Here is a 14,237-nt window from a genome sequence, read left to right as displayed (position 1 = left end):
TGTTGGTTTTTCATTCAATACATGGGATAAAGCTTAAAAAATTGCATGGGTGACTCAAAATACCGCTGTCTGTATTTTGAAATTTGTAATATGTAGTTCAGATCCAGAAGTTTGAGAGCATGTTGTATTTAAATAGATACTTTTGTAGAGGATGATCTTAGTTTTTGGTACCTTAGGTTTATTATTATTAAACACTTGCTTATGTTATATATTTCCAGCAATAGAAAAAATGGCTCTGGCAAAATAAGATGTGAACTTAGCCTTAAGACTTTGGGTTTCCCAACCTGGACTATTTGTGCTTCGGTTACTATCAAGTGTAAATCAGAGATATTCTGAGAAGTGCCACAATTGTGGAAAAGGACATGAGTGGCTGGACAGTGTATTCTTTGCTTCTAAAAAAGACCATTTCCTTTTGTTTATGCAGTTTAAATCTATTGATATTTACATATTTTTTACATAGGTTAGAGCTATCAGAATTTACTGTAATTAAAGGTGAGCAATCACCTGCTTTTTCTTCTTCCTTGTGGTATAGTTTACAATATGGAGTGAGCATCATTTTTATGCTTGGCCACATTTTGTCATACTTCTTTCTAAGTTGGTATCTATTTCCAACATTCTATCCATTGTACTCTCAATGTCATGAAATACATTCAAGAGTTCCTTTAATATGAATTTTTTTTTTGCTAGTGTCACTTTCTCTGGGATATCTTCATCCTTTTCATCATAACTCCTTTCTTCATTTATGTAGATAGATTTACCTACACAAAGTTTCTGTGATTGCTTGTTTAGTCTCCCAGACACAGCATTGTCAACACCTCTTGGAGCCAGCGATTCTGTATTTCATTTATGTTCCATTAGATTTGACTTCCAGTGTTACTGGTTTTGTTTGTTTGCTGTGCTTTTATCTTTGCTGGCAAATTCTCTTGATTGGTTACCCATTTTTGTAAAATGTCATGTGGGTTTGTCACCAGGAGGCAAGGAGGTAACACAGCTAGCTACACACTTTGCATTCTGTTCATGTCCTGATAACAGATGTTCAGTGACCAATCATTGATCAATTTTGAAAGAAGTGATGTTTGTCACTAATAATGATATAAACAATTGGAGAAAATTATAAAAGCTATGAAGCATTCTGAATTTTCACTGTCTTCATTTCTCATTACATTTTAGAGAGACAACTAGACATTTTAGAAAAAGTATGTGAATATGGTTTATACAGTAATAATGATAACATTAGCTTACATTGATAGAGTGATTCTTATATGTCAGGAGCTGTTTCAAGTGCTAAACATAGATTCATTTATTTACTCCTCACAATAACTCAGTGAAGTAGGTATTCTTTTATCCCCTCTACAGATTGCAAAGGCAGAGAGAGATTAGCTTTTCAAAGCCAAGCCTGACAGCCTGGCTCTGGCACCCATGGCTTTATCTATACTAGCATACTTTGCAAACCAGCACTAATCATAAACTGTTGCCAATCTGCAAAGAACTGGGATTTGTTTTTGTAAGTCTTTTAAAAACTTCATTTTTCTAGTGTTCTAGTTTTCTTTTCTAGTAATCTTTACAAAAGTATTGGGCTATGATTGGTAGAAAATTTAAAATGAAACAGCTGTCTTTCGCTACAGATAGCCTGAAGAAGCTTTGCACGTTGGGCAGGAAATACTATTCAGTACAGGCAGACCTTGTTTCCTTGTGCTTTGCAGATGTTCCCTTTTTTACAGGTGGAAGGTTGTGGCAATGCTGTGTTGAACAACTCTATTGGTACCATTTTCACAACAGCATTTGCATACTTTGTGTCTCTTTGTGAGTCACATTTTGGTAATTATTGTAATACTTCAAACTTTTTCATTATTATTATATTTGTGATGATGATCTCTATCAGTGATCTTGGATATTGCTATTTTTACTTGGATATTACTATTGTTCTGGAGTGCCATGAACCTTGTGCCATAGAAGGCGGTGAACTTGATCGATAAATGTGTGTGTTCTGACTATTTGACCAACCGGCTGTTCCCCTACCTCTCTCGCTATCCTTTGGTCTCCCTGTTCCTTGAGACACAATATTGAAATTAGGCCAATTAATAATTATGTATTGGCTTCTAGGTGTTCCAGTGAAGGGAAGAGTCACAACATCTCTCACTTTAAATCAAAAGCTAGAAATGATTAAGCTTGGTGAGGAAGGCATGTAGAAAGCCAAAACAGGCCAAGAGCTAGGCCTCTTGAGCCTAAAAGTTAGTCAGGTTGTAAAGGCAAAGGAAAAGGTCTTGAAGGTTATTAAAAGTGCTGCTGCAGTAAATACGTGAATGATAGGAAAGCAAAACAGCCTTACTGCTGATATGGAGGTACTTTGAGTGTTCTGGATAGATGATCAGATCAGCCACAACATTTCTTTAGGACAAAACCCAATCCAGAGCAAGGCCTTAAATCTTTTCAATTCTGTGAAGGCTGAGAGAGGTAAGGAAGCTGCAGAAGAAAAGTGAAGCTCAGAGGTTTGGTTCAGGACGTTTAAAGAAAGAAGCCTCTCCATAACTTAAAAGCACAAGGTGAAGCAGCAAGTGTTGACGATAGAAGCTGCAGCAAGTCATTCAGAAGATCTAGCTAAGGTAATTCATGAAAGTGGCTATACTAAATAGATTTTCAATGTAGATGAAACAACCTTCTATTGGAAGATGTAATCTAGGATATTCATAGCTAAAGAGGAGAAGTCAGTGCCTGGCTTCAGAGCTTCAGAGGAAAGGCTGACCCTCTTGTTAGGGGCTAATGCAGCTGGTGACTTCAAGTTGAAGCCAGTGTTCAACTGACCATTCTGAAAATCCTGGGGCTCTTAAGAATTATGCTAAGTCTACTCAGCCTGTGCTCTATAAATGGAACAAGGCCTGAATGATGGTACCTCTGTTTACAACATGGTTTACTGAGTATTTTAAGCTCACTGTTGAGACCTACTGCTAAGAAAAAGATTCTTTTCAAAATATTAGTGCTCATTGACAGTACACATGGTCCCCCAAGAGCTCTGATGGAGATACATAGTAAGATGAATGTTGTTTTCATGCCTGCTAACAGCATCCATTCTGCAGCCCATGGATCAAGGAGTAATTTCAAGTCTTAAGAAATACATTTTATCAACCTAGAGCTGCCATAGATAGTGATTCCTCTGATCGATCTGGGAAAAGTTCCTTGAAAATCTGAAACATATTCACCATTCTAGATGCCATTAAGAGCATTTGTGATTCATGGGAAGAAATACTAACTTTAACAGGAGTTTGGAGAAAGTCTAACCCCTGTGAATGACTTCAAGAGGTTCAACACTTCAGTTGAAGAACTAACTGTAAATACAGTGAAATAGCAAGAGAACTAGAATTAGTGGAGTCTGAAGATATGACCAAATTGCTACAGTCATGGTAAAACACTAACATAAGTAGTTGCTTCTTAGGCATGAGCAAAGGAAGTGTGCTTTTTTTTTTTTTTGAGATGCAATCTACTCCTGGTGAAGACAAGGTGAAAATTATTGAAATGACAACAAAGGATTTAAGAGTATTCCATAAACTTAGTTGATAAAGCAGTGGCAGGGTTTGAGAAGATTGACTCCAGTTTTGCAAAGTTCTGTTCTGTGGGTTAAACACTGTTAAACAGCATTGTATGCTACAGAGAAAGCATCGTGAAAAGAAGAGTCTTTCAGTGGGGCAGCCTTCACTGTCTCTTATTTTAAGAAATTGCCACAGCCACCCCATCCTTCAGCAACCACGACCCTTATCAGTCAGCAGCCATCAACACCGAGACAAGATCCTAGATTATACTGTGCTACACTATAGTGTAAACATAACTTTAATATGCACTGGGAAACCAAAAAATTCATTTGGCTCTAATTGTGATATGGCTTTATTGCAGTTGTCTGAAACTGGACCCACAGTATCTCTGAGGTTTGCCTGTACCTAGCAGTGACCTGTATTAAAAGAACATGCTTTGGTTGTTATAAAAGGATTAGCTAATGAATGTGCATATTATATAATGTGTGTGTGTGTACAGATACATTTAATTTTATAAGTATATATAAATTGTGTATGTATTTTATATGTACATTTAAATAAGAATTTTGATTAATTGAGCAACTTCTGGTTCTGATTATCACAGGAAAAAGAGTGCATTCACTGTAATTGTAACACCTTAGAAGACAAGGGTCATCTCAAAAGCTTCTTCTAGCTTTGAGCATCACTTGGAATGTGGAGCAGATCCCTGAAAGTCAAAGTATTAAATTTACCTTTCACTTTTGTGCTTTACATGTAAAGTTATCAGTTCCTTTAACAGTGCTAGGAGAAAACACTTGTTTCCTGTCCCCATAAGAAGTCATTGAATCGTTTTACCTGAATCACTCTTTAAGGTCCATTATTTCATACTGTAAGAATTTTTCTTACAAAAATATTTGTAAGAAAGAAAAACAAACAAAAACCCACACAGAAACCTTTGTTGTCATTCGAATGTACCTTCTCTGTTCTCAATCTCCCCCCCACCCCACCCCACCACTTCCCTCCCAGCACCAGAGTATGGCCTAACCTCTCCTGCCAGCCTTTGAATACTCATTTGGCATTAAAATTATTTTAGTATTTGATACATATAAAATATGTGAAACACATGTAAGTTATAAAGCATTAATAAGAATAAAGTGGATAAGATCTAGGAAGCTACTATGTTCCTTCCCTATGTAATCTCCCTGCCTCTGCCCAGAGGAAAATAACTCTGCTGAATTTTGTGGTTACCACTGTTATAGCCTTAACAAAAAAAAAATCATGTATGTCAGTATCCCAAAAAAATACATAATCATACATATTTTAGTTTTGCTGAGTTTTTTTGGGGGTGGGGCTGTGTAAAAATTATGTAGTCTTCTGAGACTTACTCCCTTAAATTCATTAAACAAATTCATAGAATTCATCCTTTTTCTTGCAGGTGGCTGTCACTGATTTGTACTACCCTGTACGTTTTTGTTGTGTGAAAAAACCACAGTTTAATCATATTCCTATCAGTGAACATTCAGGTTGTTTCCAGTGTATTTTTTTTCCTCCTCTGGAACAAATACTGCTGCTTGGAACACATTTGTACATTTTTCTTGGCATTCATTTACAAGAATTTTTCTAGGTGTACACCTGTGAGTAGAACTGTTAGCTTCTAGGGTATGCAGTGTTCAGTTTAATACGATAATGCCAAATGTTTTCTAATGTGATTATAATAACTTACAATTTTACATGTTGGGTGTCTAGGAGTAACCTATTGATAAGCGATTTTGCCAACACTTAATAGATTTCTTATTTTTTACTGATCTAATGGATATAAAATGATATTTTATATGGTTTTATCTTACAAGGCTGAGGATTTGTGTGTGTGTGGTTTTTTTTTTTCTTTAAATGCCTCCCTGACTGTGGCCTGTTTTTCTAAATTTCTTTGTCTTGTTCTTGCTGTGTTGAGCAGTTTTTATATGCTAGATACAAGTATTTTTCCTGTTACATGTGTTGCCAGTGTCTTCCTATAGTCTAATGGTTTATATGCTTAGTTTCTTTAAAGTGTCTTGATAAACAAGTTTTTGATGTTCATATGCACAGTTTTATCGATCTTTTCATTTGTTGTTGGTGAGTTTTGTATTTATCCTTAATCCCATGGGAATTGATTAATCTGTATAGTGTAGGATAGAGATTTTATTTTTTCCTATATAAATAATCAATTACACCAGCTCCATTTATTCAACAGTCTCTTCCTTTCCCCAGTGACATCCAATGTGATCCCTTACATACCTCCTCTTTGATGTATGTTTGGATTTCTTTTTGGACTGTGTGTTTTCTTCAGTTGCCAGTTTGTCCTTATGTTAATAGCATTCTCTCTTAATTTCTGTAGTTTTATTTTACATCTTGATGTCTAGGCAAGTTATTTCACTTGATGCCTTGAGCATTTTGACTGTTCTTGAGTTTTTGCTCTTTCAGATAAATTTTAGAATTAGTTTAAGTTTCACAAAAGAATCCTTTTGAGATACCATTTGGAAATGCATTAAATAATTATATGAGTTTGGGAGAGAATTGACATCTTTACAGTATTGTCTTCATTTATGAACATGATGTCTTTACATTTATTTATGCCTTTATAAAGTTTTATGATTTTTCTTCATGCAGCTATTGCACAGCTTTTACTAGGTTTATTCCTAGTTTCTGTTTGCTATTTCTTTTTGCTATTATAAACTGTATTGTCTGGGGGGAAAATGATCTTTTGTGCTTTTCACTCGAGAATGAGATGCAGTTGAGAATTCTTATTGATAATACTCACTTACGTTGCAAAATTCATGAATTGGATTTCCTTAAAAATTTTTTTCCAGCCAGTAAAGTTTTCCTCTTGACTTTTAACACTGGCTGAGACCTGCAGTACAGTGTTGGAAAGAAATAGTGATAGTGGAAATACTTGTGTCTCTTAGATTTCAAGGGGAAAGTTTTTAGTAGTTCTTCATTAAGAATTATGTTTATTATAGGCTTTTGTAGAAGAAGATGCCTATTATCCTTTCTAGTCTTACTTTGCTAAGTTTTTTTAAATCACTTGTGAGCGTAGCTTTCATGAAAAGTTCTTCTGCGTCTTTTGAGCTCTTCATGAGGGTTTTTTCCCCTTAATCTGTTAATGCAGTGAAAAACAGCCTGTAGGTTTTTTAAGCCAACTTTGCATTTCTGAGATGAGCCGCATTTGGTCATTTTTTAAGAATCTTTTTATTTTGAGAAGAGGACTAAGAGTGGAGAGGATGGTGGGAGTAGATCAGGTGGGGGTAATGAAGCAGGTCAAGAAGCAGAAACGAATAGTTATTGCAGTGCTAGTATAATGATTTAAGATAATCTTGGAGCTATACATTTTTAGCAGGATGTATAAATTCAAGTATATATTTATTTGGTCTTTTCTAATATTGACCTATTGGAAAATAATACTTTCCTTACATGTAGAATTATGTAAAGCTTTATTTTTCCTATGTTATTACTTCTCTTAATTTATCATTCCTTTAAAATTAAATCATGTGTAAATTGTATAAGGCATTTTGAACATATTGAGTAGATTAAACCAAGGACATTAAAAACTCTACTTGTGTCTTCTTTTATGTCAGTCACAATATAGACATGTCATTTCTGGAACCATGCGTGGGCTTAGGGATCCGGGCCTTCTAGCCACATCTTTGTTGCCTGTATAAAACCCACACTAGCACCTTTGATGTGTCCGGACTCAGGAGAGCTCATGTGACTACACTTCTGGACTCACTAATGTGTACAACAGTGTCTTGTTCTGACATCCCCTCAAACTCCCCACCTGACGCTCTCAAACTCTGCCATCCTGCACCCTACCTCCTTTAACAGGACCTGATGTGGTAGTCTCATCTGAGAAAACTGGGGTGGGACAAGTGTGCCTGGCACTGGATTAGGTATACTTGTGCCTTGATGTCCAGGGATTATGTTTGTGAGTAGGCAAGAGTGTGACCCCTGTGTGCCTGGACACACGTATACACACTAAGGGCTGTTGCTTGCTGGAGTCCTGGAACCCCAACCCAGGTGTAGTTCAGGTCATATAATAAAGTACCAGTTCATAATATCTACACAAAGTCTTCATGTGTTTCTGAAGGCCCTGGATATAGCATGTCCAACAGAAGGAAAGTATTTGAAAAGAATGGGATATACCTATATGATAGGATGGCATATGACAATTTTGGAAGGCTTTCTAATGATATGAAAATATTGCTCACAACATAAATGATAAAAAAAAAAAGACCCATGTAAAGAAAATGGTGTTCAATTGTTTAAAAATGTGCATAGAAAAGACTTACAAGGGAATAAATTGTTACAGGTAGTTAGGTTTGGTTGTGAGTCTGCAGGTAGTGATGTTTTTTCCTTTCTACTTTCTCTATGTAGTATATATAGTGAGCATGTATTGATCTTATAATAAAAGGGAGAATTAAAATGATAAGAAAATTTAAAAACCTATAGAAATAGTCATGTTCTGAAAGCCTGGAGTTATCTCTTCAACTATTGTAAATTTATTTCTCCCTGGCATAATGCAACTTTTTTAGATTAATGAGAAATGTTGATGATTCAGATCTTCTGCAGCTTGAGTTTACAATAAAGACTAAGAATTTCCTGATAGTGCTAATTTCAAAATGTACAAATATAGTTGATGTTTAAGGTACATAATATCAAAACATTATATAATTATATAACATTAATTATTGCATAATACCAAAATTGATGTATGTATTATATGTACCTTAATAGTTTATCTGTATAGAAAGTGTAGTTCTGAGTATAACAAGGAGGGGGACTCTTAATGTAACCTTTTCATTTTCTTCTGATGAAACCATTTTGTGGTAGTAATCATGGTGTAAGATGACATAGACGCCTAAGATTTGTATTCAGGTATTTGAGCTCTGATGTGTCTTAGACATGGGTAATCTTACGTGTACTGCACTTGAATTAGAATGTCAAAACAGATACGTACATATTATAATTTTAATAATGAATTAGAACAGTAATGACAGTGTTCAATAAAACTGGCATTTCTGTTAATCTTCATATACTTATTGAGATTTGATTTGCTATTTTACAAATAAAGGAAACTGATGCTCAGGTAACTTAATTTAAATAAATGAAAGTCTCCATTTACAACTTAACTGTTGCTCAAAGAACCTAATAGTTTAAATAAGTGGAAACTCAGCCCAGGTCTATCTCATTCCAGAACCACTGTGCTAAATCACTTTGCTTATTTTAAATTCCTTTTTATTACATAATATAAAATGCATATATATATTTACTAATTTGCGCTCTCATATATTATCATGTTAATCTTTCCCTCTCTGAATTTTATATACATTTATATGAACTATTAAAACATTTTGGTTTTCCTTTATTTTTAATTTTTGTATGATTGATTCTATCTTTCCATTTTAAATTTCTAATAGTGCTTCACATTACTCCTCTAAAGATGAGGTATTGTTTTCTATTTTTTGAGATTTAGTTTTGAGAAATGAAAGCTAACCCATCTAGAATGTGTAGACTGAGAAGATTGTATCTCAATTTTCCATGAGATTATTTAAAAAATAAGGATTATTTATAAAATAAAGTTTTCTTTCTTCATTGCCCTATGATGATTACTTTATACATTCATCATGTGGCATATTCTCCTTAAACCTTTTACTTCCTTTTTCTGCGTGCCCAAATCCTGGTCATTCATCAAAATCTATCTCATCTATCAGGGCTTCACAAAGTCTTTCCTAATACCTGATTTCCATGTTCTACTCCACCAAAAATCTCTTCTTTTAATTGCCACATCACTGCAGATAGATATTTCTCATAATACTTCATTTTTACCTTGAGCATTTTAATTGCACTTTACCTTAAACAAATAAGACTAGGTGCATCTTGAAAGTGCAGTCTTTTTCATTATAGCATCTTCTAGGGTATCTATTTTGGACCTGTATACATAATAGAATTTCTGATGACTATTTGGTGTGTTTTTTTTTACGTTAATATACAGTTGGACCTATCCTGATTTCTGTGTTCTTTCCCTGACTATAGCAGTTACACAAAATTTTAATTAATGAGTATGACTGGCCAATCTCATTGGTTCTTCTGTTTTTAAAAAAAATTTATAGACTTGAATTTTTTTTCCTCAAATGGATATACAATAACTTTTTCAAGTTACTAAATTAAAACTTAGATATATGTTGAAATTTTCTAATGCACTTTTATAGTATTGTCCAGTCTTGAAACATAGTCAATATACCCTTTAATTCAAGTGCTCTTTTCTGTTTATAAAATGGCTGCAAAAAGTGCTTTGTTTATCTCAAGGGGAGCTTAAACAGATTGAACTGAGTTAGATTTTATCATATACCCAAATGAAGAGGAATGCAGTCTAGGTTGCATAACCAGTTAGTTTGTGTACCATCATTTGAAATACTGCAAAGCTGTTAATATGGTTGATAGAATGCTCTGAAGTCGTAACTCACGGTTTATGTTTTACTGGAGGCAAAGACATTTTAACACTTGAAGAACCTCTAGGTTTGTGGATTTTAGATGCCTGGATTTTCTAATTCACATATTACCTAATTATTCACTACTTATGACCTAACATTTTATTTCTGAGGTTGAATATTTTATTATTTCTTGATTTATTAGGAATTAAGATCAATGGAATTTTTCACCATGATTTTATGCAGGTGTTGCCGGTTTTTCTCCTGTGTTTATGGAAGTGGCCAGCCACGCCACTTGTTTTGTGTATTTCTGGGTAACTGTAGTGTGCCTTAGGGAAGGAAGTTCCTCTGTGGCAGAAAAAGTAAAAGTTTATTCATTCCATTTGTAGTAACATTGATCCAAGAGGAGCTTTTGAGGAAAAACGGAGTGGTTAGGCTTTGAACATAAATAGCTTCCATTCATCTCCTGATAGAGGAAACTGAAAGATAAAGATTAATAATATATAAATTGTAGACAATACAAAGTTCTGGAGCAGAAGTTGCAAACTGATGTCTTATCACCAAATATAAATATAGCCTTCAGACTGTTTTGGCCTACTGAGCATTTCTAAACATACTGAATTAGTTGATAACATTTAAAAACTGGATATTTAAAAACATGACTATTTAGCACTGAATCACCTCCATTTTTAGCATGACATGTTAATAGCCATGGCACCCTTTAGATTAAGATTACATGTTTGTCCTTGTTATAGGAGATAGAATAGTAGGTATGAAGCTTTTAGGAAGTGAGGGTTTGGGTGGAATATGGGATGTGTGAGAAAACAGTTGCAAAGGAATCCACAGTTTTTAACTGAGCAGTGGAAAGATAGAGGTGCCGTCGGCTGAGAGGCAGGAGACTAAGTCGACCAGTCTCTGGAGAGGGAAAATGAGATCAATTTTTCTCACATGACGTTTGAGGTATTAAAACATCCTTCTGGAGATACTGACTAGGCAGTGGCTGTGAGTGTGGATTTGGAGAGAAATGTCCCTGGATAAATACATTTGGGATATATAGATAATGCATAAAGCCATGGGATGGAATGAGATCCCAAAGGGAGTGGAGGACCCAGGGCTGAGCCTGCATTCAAGGGTTTGAGAGAAGTTCAGCAAAGGAGGCTGAGAAGGAGCGTGCAGTGACGTAGGATGAAGAGTAAAGGAGGATCACGTCCTGAAGGACAGGGGTGTTGACCTGGTTTCATCCCAGAAGCAGAGCCTGAGACAGGGACTTCTGAGACAGGTGATTTGTTTGGAAACCTGTTAACAAGGAACAGAAGTGGGAAAGCTGGGGCAAGTGAAACAGGGAGGAAGAAAAGTCAACCCAAGAGTGTTGACTAGTCGTGTCTGTGAGCTGCTGGGGCTCGACTGTTAGGAATCCCTCTGAGAAGATGTGAGGACTGCGCCTCTAGGAGGGAAGACGTAGGTGGTTGTTTACCAGGCCCCACCCCCCATTGCTCAGGGGTTGCCCGCTGAGTATTGGTGTTAACACCGTCATACTTTCAGGTTCACGTATGTCGCAGCATGGCTGAAACGTTCCTGTAGGCGTCACATACAGCAAAGCCTGTGAGCAGAAAGTGAGCCTCGTGGTGTTGCTAAGGGGAGGTGCCGCATCTGGAGTGACAGTGTGGGGTAGTGCACATTAGGTGTCCTATGTAGCCTGTCCCCTTGTATCCTCCATTAAGCACTTGCCATTTAATCCAGTCTACTACAAAGCTTTCAAGGTGGTGTCTGGCCACAGTCTGCACGTTACACTAACAGGAGGGTTAGTGGAATAATGTTCATTATTTCAGGCTTCCACTACTCATTCTAGATTTTCCCACTTGGAGCCAGCTCTTCAGCAGGTTGAGGTGTTATCCTGGTAGAGGGACCCATACCTTCTTCCCCCAAGGGATCAGGGCCCATAGTTGCTTTATCCTTGCCAGGCCTTGGTTGCTACAGCTGCCCACTTACAGTTCCCACCAGGCATGGCAGCTCCAGTCGAATCCCCTGGGTTCTCATTCTACTTCCTCCTGTCCCCTTTGTTTAGCAGCAGCTGCCATAATCGTCATGGTTGTGAGGGTCAGTTTACAGGATGCCCCCCCACCATGTGGAAACCCCTTCCTTACCATGTGTGGTCCTAAGTAAGGAGTCCAGACTGACCAGGTGGTAGTTGTTGCTTCAGGATTCTTCCAGTGCCTCCTGCAGAAGCCCCTTCTCTCCTCCCCTAGAGTCGGAATTTCTAAATCAGTGGAGCCTGAGATTGCCAATCCAACTTCCATAGGTTTGTTTCTGGACTCCACCGCACCCCTTTTTTCTAATCTGCTGGAGACTTGGCACCACATTTAAACCTTTGTCTCAGACCACTACCATCTTGGAAGGCATTGCCCCTGCCCCTGAAAATGTTACAAAGCCCTTTAATGCATAGAACTTACATGCCTGTTAAATACAGAACTCAAGTTATAGAAGAAACAATTAGGGAAAGAAATTTCACCTTAAAGTGATTAGTTATATTAGTCAAGTATTTCTCCTATTGTGAACCAAGCAAGTTTGTCCTTGTGACTATAGTTGTTCTTGGTTGCAAAGTTAGAATAAACTCATTTTGAAGATTTAATTTTACATAAAATTGTTTTAGGCTTTGAAATAGTAAAACCAGTTCTAGAGAGGACTGTAGTTCACTTGAGTTCTGCCAGATGTGCCTCTGGCAAGTAATAGGTTATTGTCATGGAATATAAGGATCTTAGTAACTGCAGTTAAACTGATTTTTTTAATATGTTGACGCTGAATGAAATTAAACTGTGAAGAATATAGAAATGTGCCTCTTTTGACAATTTTAGGCCCCTGTTACAAGAATAAAGAGGAATTACTAGTTTTCTCCCCTTATCTCTTGCTTCATAAGCTATGATGAGAACTGTACTTTCTTGGTACACTTACTAGTCTTTGGATGTCTTGAGGTGTGAATGACCACTGGGGTGTTTTATCACCTATTGGTATTTCCCAAGGGTTAACATAATGCCTTACTTCAGTAGGTCCTCTGTAAATAGTTGTTGAGTTAATCCAAGGAGATACACACATAGACATATATAACATACACATGTGATATGTCATAGCATTCATAAACTTTGTTAAAGTTAGTTTTAATAAAATTAAACTTGTTTTAAAGTACAATAATGTGTTAGACTTTCTTCCTTTCTTTTTTCTTTAAACAGATAGCAGGACAAGAACAGAATCACCAGCACTGGCTGAAGGTAAATATGTCTTTGGGGGAAATGATTATTCAAATACAAATGAAAAATTATGATTTAAAAAAAAAACTACATTGGCTAAACATGCTTTAAGGAAAATGTTCTGTACATACTGTTGAACTGCTAAAAATGTCTTTAGGAAATACCCTATATTGTTTAGTTTCTGGCTTAGAATAAGAAGTAGTGGGGAAATGTTAATTAACTAGAACTTTTTTTTTACAGCTTTCTTTTAATAGGAGAGGTATGTGTTTTTCTTTGAATTCCTTTTAAAGTAATTTTAACTGGTATAGTTAATCAGAAAAGGTCTAACCCATAATTCTACTAATTAAAAAAAAATAAATGGAAGGCACTTTTAAATACTTTTTTAAACAAGAATTCTACCTGTTACTGGTGTTTTGGTCTTTCTAAAGAAATCTTAAAAGTAACAAACACAACAACAACAAAAATAATTACTGTTAAAGGGTCCTGAGTATTTAAACATTTATAATCCTGTAATTGTTTTAATTATAGCAAGTTAATAAGTATTTGAAAATGTCATTTTTCTATAGACATATTTTGTGTTCTTTCAAGTGAAAACTGATCAGTTTAAAATCTTGTTATTTGCTCTTCCTAGTCATAAGCAGAGACAATTACATGTAACAACTTGGCTGTCACTTACTATAACTGACATCACAGTTCCTATGCTGGCCCTTTGGAACTGTCCTAACCTCACTCACTCTATGTGTTACAGTGCTGGAGTTTTCAGCCATTTTTTGTGCCATGGACTGCTTTGGTAATTGGGTGAGGCCTATTGATCCCTTCTCAGAATAGTGATTCCAATAATGATTTGTGATTTTATGAAGTAAAACACACAGAATTAAAGAGGAAACTGGTTATATTGAAATATAGTTAACAAATATTAAAAAATACAAATTTGGATAGTAATGTATATGCTGCTCACCTTAGAGAATAAGTGTTAGCAACAGTTCTAAATAATTATAATTTTAAATAGTGATGAGTTAGCAATAATTGTA

At 35.8% G+C, this 14,237-nt stretch overlaps 1 protein-coding gene across 19 annotated transcripts in view; it reads left to right on the top strand.

Annotated features, from left to right (window-relative positions):
* Positions 1-14,237, top strand: part of CYRIB (CYFIP related Rac1 interactor B) — a 147,879-nt gene that overhangs the window by 83,569 nt on the left and 50,073 nt on the right. For 12 of the 19 annotated variants that reach the window (XM_073230138.1, XM_073230132.1, XM_037020677.2 and 9 more), the window contains one exon: positions 13,189-13,227. The exons of 2 other annotated variants lie outside the window; for them this stretch is intronic. The gene's annotated coding sequence lies outside the window, so the exon portion shown is untranslated. Of the gene's footprint in view, positions 1-13,188; positions 13,228-13,446; positions 13,466-14,237 lie in introns of all 19 variants that reach the window. 5 more of the 19 variants (XM_073230136.1, XM_037020678.2, XM_037020674.2 and 2 more) reach the window with 1 other exon arrangement.

The sequence above is a fragment of the Manis javanica genome, chromosome 2 (assembly GCF_040802235.1).
Source record: "Manis javanica isolate MJ-LG chromosome 2, MJ_LKY, whole genome shotgun sequence".
Taxonomy (NCBI): domain Eukaryota; kingdom Metazoa; phylum Chordata; class Mammalia; order Pholidota; family Manidae; genus Manis; species Manis javanica.
Note: the sequence above shows the minus strand (reverse complement) of the source record. Positions and strands in the feature narration are given on the sequence as shown.